At 34.8% G+C, this 6,805-nt stretch overlaps 1 pseudogene; it reads right to left on the bottom strand.

Annotated features, from left to right (window-relative positions):
• Positions 1-1,795: 1,795 nt before the first annotated feature.
• LOC147938188 (putative CCR4-associated factor 1 homolog 8 pseudogene) lies at positions 1,796-2,908 on the bottom strand (annotated as a pseudogene).
• Between the last annotated feature and the right edge of the window lie 3,897 nt (positions 2,909-6,805).

Below are 6,805 nucleotides of genomic sequence, written 5' to 3'. Positions count from 1 at the left end.
ACCCATTCAAATCCCTATACAAAAACCTCGGGTAAAGACATAGAGACATATACATCTCTACACAACAGATCAATCACAACCCAAACAACAATTCAGCGATATAATCATTGGTGAATGAGACCTTCCGATTTCAAAGAAAATCTTGCCGATTACATGAAAGAGTGCCGCCGTTAAGATCTGCTATCGTTGGAGATGATGAGTTAACGGGGTTGAACAGCCGGTGGCCACGAAAAATTGAATCATTCTTCTCTGCTTGCAATCGATTTTTTAGAGTAATCTCTTGATTTTGCAGTCTCTCCGTCGAGAAAGAGAGAGAGGAGGAAGAGAAATAATCAACCTATTACAGGAAGACACGTGTTGTGAGGGACGCATAAAAAATGTCCGGTTTGTAGGAACGTATCTTTCATTTTTCTATGATTTCGATTTAAATTAATCCTTTTAATTATGGAGGACGGACCAAGGACAGACCAATACACATGCTCTCAGTCATCAAGTTCCTTTCTCTCGATTTGATTCTCCATGTACAAGAATCTTCTTCTCGTGGTAAAAGTCTTTAGTTATGTGATATGCGCGGTCTTTGGTTTTGTCTTCTTTCGGATGCTCTTGATTTTGGCATTTGACGTCGGGGTTTAAACAAACAGCTGAGATCATTACAGAAGAACAGAAAACGAATTGATCGACTCAGCAGCCGAGATTTTATACGGAATGATTCATGCTCGTTACATTTTGACAATTATATATCCTTTGTTGTTTGTTTGGCATTCGATATATTTTCCTATTTTTGGTCTTTTTGTTCTTCTTTAAACAGATATAGATGGAGCTTACTTATTAGCTTTGGGACTACATTTTTCACGTCTCTACTTTCTCATGACTTACACATTTATATGAGGCCAGAAAAGGTCTCGCAAAGCTATGTTCCAAGAGTGTTTGGGTTCAAGTTACTCAAGCCGTGAAGGTATAAGGCTAAAGGAAGACCGAATACTACTAGTAAGAGACTTGTATGTGTGTAATCAAATACAAATAATTGTATCACTAAGAGACTTGTCTCTCTCTCCCTCTCTTTGTAGGTGTGTTCTTTTGTACGCTTTAGATACATTTAGCAGGCAGGCACATTGAAAAGGTGTAAAATACTCACTACCTTCTTCTTCTTTTTAACTCAAACATTGCATTCCATACATATTCTTCTCACTTTGGGGGGGGGGGGGGGGGGTGGGGTACTACAATCAAGATAAGCAAAGTATATAGAACAAAGAACTGCCTTTTTGGCAATCAAATCCGCACATGCGTTTCCTTGAAAGTTAAAGGATGGCTTTAATCCTCCTCCTAATTAATTCGATGGCTTAAAACCATACCATGAGAGTATTCTTTTGTGTCCGTTCTAGACACTAGGTGATCCGGTTGCAGAGAAACTTCTTGTCTTGTTTTATGCCTTTACAATGATCTAATCCGGTTTCAGGTGATCATAAGACAAATTAAAGTAATTGATGTGATGACGTGGATGGTCATCTTGATCTAACTATGACATTTAATACTTAATTTAAGGGGTGGAGTAAGCACATCTTGATCTAATCAATATCACATTTGTATTCTTGATTATTGCAGAGAAACCATATATACCCTGAGTGAGTGATCCAGTTGCAGAGAAACTTCTAGTCTTGTTTTATGCTTCACTACCATCTTACACAAAACATGTCTTGAGATAATTATAAAAATTTTAGCTCTCAAAGAGACTTGATTACTAGGGAAAACAGACACTGGTTTTGAGAAACTTTGTCAAGAAAGAAAGACAAAAGTGTGGAACTAAACAATAAAGAAAAACTCATATTTTCATCAAAATCTGGTACAAAAATATACATTGGAACAATAGAAAAAAAACTCAACTTTTCATCAAAATTAAATCGAATACAAACAGATACATTGAGACAATACTAACAGGAAGAGAGATGTGTTGTTGTCTAACACTAAACACATCAAAGCTAAGGGTACGTAAGGACTAATTAAGCAGTGTTTTCCTTGAGATTTAATACATACATAAGCTAGGCCCATAGCCAAAATCACCAAAAGGAGGAAACCCAGGAACAAAGATCGGATTTAGTAGCGGATACGGCGGTGGTGGTGGAGGTGGACCGTAGCATCTGGTCATCACTGCAAGGTGGATCTGTTCTTGTCTGTGCTTTAGACGATCAGAGATGATTCTACAGCCGAGTCCATAAACAAAGCCTTCAGCCTCTTGCACATCGTGGAAGATGTTAGTCATCTTAACGAAAACCCTAGCGGTTAATTCGCTATCTGAACCGGCGTGGTGAGCAGTACCAACACGGTCAAGTCCCAACGCATCTGCTAGATGCTCTAAACCTAAACGGCAACCAAGCCCTTCGTATCTACCCGCGATAGCTTTCAGATCAAAAACAGAGCCGAGGGTTCTAGCTACGGCTTTCGCAAACATCGCAGCAGTCACGGGTAAAGACTCTCCTCTGGTGAAACACTTCAACATATACGCGATATCATACGACCCGTGAAACGTCACCCAGGTGATGTTCCTCGTCCTCTTCAGAATCCAAGAGAGATCATTGAAGAAACCGTCGATTTCAATTCCTTGTGCCCTAATCTTCTTCAGATCTAGACCGTTGCGTTTTAGGAACTCGATGGACTTGTCGTTTCTCGCGTCTTCAGCATCTCCGAAATCACAGAAGTTGATCTCCCAAGTTCCACCGACTCTTCCGTTACAGTCGAACAGAGTTAGACCTAATTGGATCAGTTTCGTCCTGTCTACGCTGAACCTCATGTCGGTGTAACGTTGATCATCCGAAGCGTGTTGTGGTGTATATCCCTTAAACTACCTGATACTCTGTATCAAACGCGATAAAACGGTATTTTCTTACACAATCTTTGATCGAACTCATCTCTTCGTTACGGTTCCAACTCCAAATCTCACGGCAATTTTTCATCGTACTCATCTTTTGTTTTTTTTTTTACGAGCATAGAGAAAAATACTATTATCTGAGAGAAAAACAATATATATAGTTTGTAGTATTTTTGGAATAAAGGAAAATTTCCTTTTTCCAATATTGTTGATTTTATTATTCCCCTTTATATGACCGTTTGAATTTTTTTTCTTTCTGATAATTACATATACTTATGATACCAATTTCTCTTTACAAAACCATACTAATTGAATGGAAGTAGGTTTAATAGTTATGATCAAAAATATGACCACGCTCAAAATCAAATTCATGTCCGTTGAATAAACAAATTCAATTTCTTGCTCTCTAACTCATACAACCTATATTTGTAATCTACTTTAAAAAGATAACAAAATCTCCTAATTTAAATAGCTGTAAAATTTCCTTTTTTTTTTATCCAACACAATTTTCCAAAACCTAAAAGGAATCAGCTTAGATTAATTAGTCCCCTCTATAATATAAAAACACATCTTACGTTACATTCATAATTAGTGGTTTTGTGTTGAACCACGAACGATGGCAAATGTGTCAAAACTCCTATCCGCCCTGAAGGCAATGTCAAGTATGTTACTCTCACCAAATTTTTTTTCCATGTTTTTAGTTGAAAAGTTTTATAGTTTATAAATGTTAAAAATTATTTTCGTATAAATGGTGTGGAAAAGTGTTAGCCGATGATACTGGAACCGCTCGTTGCGTTTCCGTGTAATTGTTGAAGAATATAATCAACTGTTTCTTTGATTTCAAGTTTTACAAGATTATGTTTATGGTTACAACTAGAGGAGGACTCGACGTATCAAGAAACAACAAAACTGATGATTTTTACCTTTCTTTTCATTGCTATAGGGGCTCAAACATCTACATCTGTTTATTTTCGTCGCTAGATGAAATTCTTCTAAGGATATGTATATCTTCCTATCATTGTGAATTGTCTATAAATTTAATTCTTTACATTAGTATTTCTTTTTTTATTCTAATTTCCCTTTGAAAAAAAAAACATTAGTATTTCTTTGTGTATAAATATAGATATGGAAGTAGAAAGAAACAAGACATAGAACAAGAAATCTTAAATAGTTTGATAGCCAAAAAAAAAAAAAAAATCTTGAATAGTTGTAGAAAAATCTTTGACTTCCAATTCCAAACTCTAAAAAATATCAAAACAAGGGATCCGAACAGAGCAAAAACCAACAAATAGTGTATTGACCAGAGGGCCAACAACACAACATGCACATCTAACTTGTGTCGTTTTCATTTAATCTTCTATGGTCTTTGTTTAGTGTACTAAATTAATATTTTCTTGTGATTTAAGCAAGGGTCTTTTTCCAAGACAACAACTAGCTTGATGAACAAACAATGAATATCCATTTCCAAATATCTCTTAACGTTTTAAATGAGAATAGAGTATTACTGATACATAGTATAGTTTTTTTTACACCATTCACCCGGACACTCACAAGGGGGAGCAAAACAATATGCTGCAATCATTAGTCACACCAACATGTCATACGCCATGGAGAGAATATTACAAGTAATCTGATATGCTTGATTATTACTTGGAAAGAGATCTTACAACAATAGTGTTAATGATTTACTCTAAATCCTTTGCTGAAGAGAGTCCAGAATTGTGAGGCTGAGCGAGCTTCGGATTTCTGCTTAAGTGTCTGATAATGAAACGATTGATATATTTTAGAAAAAAGAACATAGAGTAGAGTGAAGGAGAAGGTGTTAATAACAAGAAGCTCACATGAGTGTCAACAACTTCATATCAGCCAAAAACGCTGGAATCTCTCCTGATAAATCATATTTGACAAAGTCTGGATAACTACAGTTTAAACCTTCCCATTGAAAGAACAGAGGAACACATACATCTCCTTGCCAGCTTGTCTTTTTGCTCAATCCATATGTGTTCTTGATGTTCATCATAGCAGTAACTGATCATTATTCACACATTGGAAGTGAAGATAATTCAAAACTTAAAAAAGAATGTGTGTCTCTCCACTAACCAACTGGTTTTAAGTTGGAAGTCTATAAGAACATGGTTAACTTAAATTACCTTCAATTTGGTCAGTCTCAAGTTGTAGAAAATCCAAGACTTTATAAACTTCGAGGCCCTTGATAAGAGGAGGACGAGTTGAGTTACCGGTCATGGCGAAAGAGAAGTCAAATCTCCCATGCGGCAAACTCACAGCTCTTGGATTATATATAGTTGTTATACTCAGTTTTGCTGGTCTGAAAAAGCGAAACCAACGTAAGCCACCGTTGTAAGTAATGTTGAACTCTCTAATTTCATTGGCTTCAAGATTCTGAATTTCGGCGAAATGCATGTATATATATATATGACCGATTGACCGTGCAGTGTGATGTCGTTGAGAGTCCACTCTAACTTTATAGTCTGGCTAGCATTTTCAGGGTCAAGAGCAGTTTTCACCATGAGTTGAGGCACATTGTACAAGTTACTACATGTCTCTACAGAAAGGTTTGTGCTTATCGACATCGTTTTGTCATCAAAATTAATATGGCAACCAGGTTCGGTCATGCTCATGCATGTCCTCATCATACCTTAATTAAAGAAAGAGAGATAAGAAAGCTTTCTTTTTGTTATTTACAAACACAAAGTACAAAACAACTACATGAACCAAAGAAATTGAAATTTTAAAATTGTAACGAAACATAAATTACTTTAATAATGATTTTTGGTGTTATTATTTTAAAAGCAAAAGAATGAAACAAGAACTCATCTTTTGGGATACTCTTACAAAATCAAACCGACTAATTCTAAATTTATTAAAATTTCATTCTAATATATATGAAAACCATTAAATAATTTTTTGGAAAACTGCAACAGATATGATCAAGAGGAGCAAAAACCCAATAAGAGACTTCATTTGGGTGGTTTCTCTGTTTCAAAGTAGGATTGTTCTTGTTGGGCAAAAACAAAGATTTACACTATATAATTGGTCTATTATGTGATCAAAGGTTATGTAAACTTTGTGCTAAGTCTTCAACAATAATATATTAATAAGAATCAAGTGAATGTAACTTAGAGAGTCCACTCTACATTTAGAGTTTTACTAGCAATAGATCTTTATCAGATTTTAACAATTAACATAAGATTTCTAATTCCAACCAAAATGATATAAGACTCTAAAGCCAAAATCAAACCACAATTTCCTAAGTTCTACAGTTAAACGCGTGAATGTGTATCACAACAAGTATGTGTATGCAGCTGACGAGTTGAGATCATTTATTTATATATTTTTTAAAAGGTGTAATTATAGGTAAAATCGGCTTTTTAAAGAAAAAATTATAATATCCACATGTGAATATTACCTTTGTAAAATCCACCAAATATGTCCATTAGTTTAATAACTAGGAAGTGTTTGATAGTTTGTGTTTTATTGATCTTGTTAATCGTGTTAATGATTGTTAAGTCGAATGTTTGAAGATAGAAAAAAAAATTAAAAATAAGGTATTATTTTGGGAATGAAAAATATATGTACTTTTCTTCTAATGAAAAGAAGGAAATATTACTGTGATTACTATGCACTTGCGAAAATTGATTTGGGTTAAAATATGTGGTTAACAGTGTGTACATAATTGAAATTGTTGGAACATATTTAGAAAATCCTTCTTTCGGGCGATAGATTGTTTTTGGCACTCAAATATGTAAATAAACATAGTAGATTGCTTTACGACCCCTTATATATGCCTCTCAAACATTCATTACGTATACACATCACACATTCCATGGTCAGTAGATATGTGCTTTAAAAAATTCACATAGCAATAAGCAATTAGAGGTTTCTTAGAATATAACTCGGTTTTGTTAATTATAGTCGGTTATA

This window comes from Camelina sativa, chromosome 9 (genome assembly GCF_030686135.1).
Source record: "Camelina sativa cultivar CO46 ecotype springtype chromosome 9, ASM3068613v1".
Classification (NCBI taxonomy): domain Eukaryota; kingdom Viridiplantae; phylum Streptophyta; class Magnoliopsida; order Brassicales; family Brassicaceae; genus Camelina; species Camelina sativa.
Note: the sequence above shows the minus strand (reverse complement) of the source record. Positions and strands in the feature narration are given on the sequence as shown.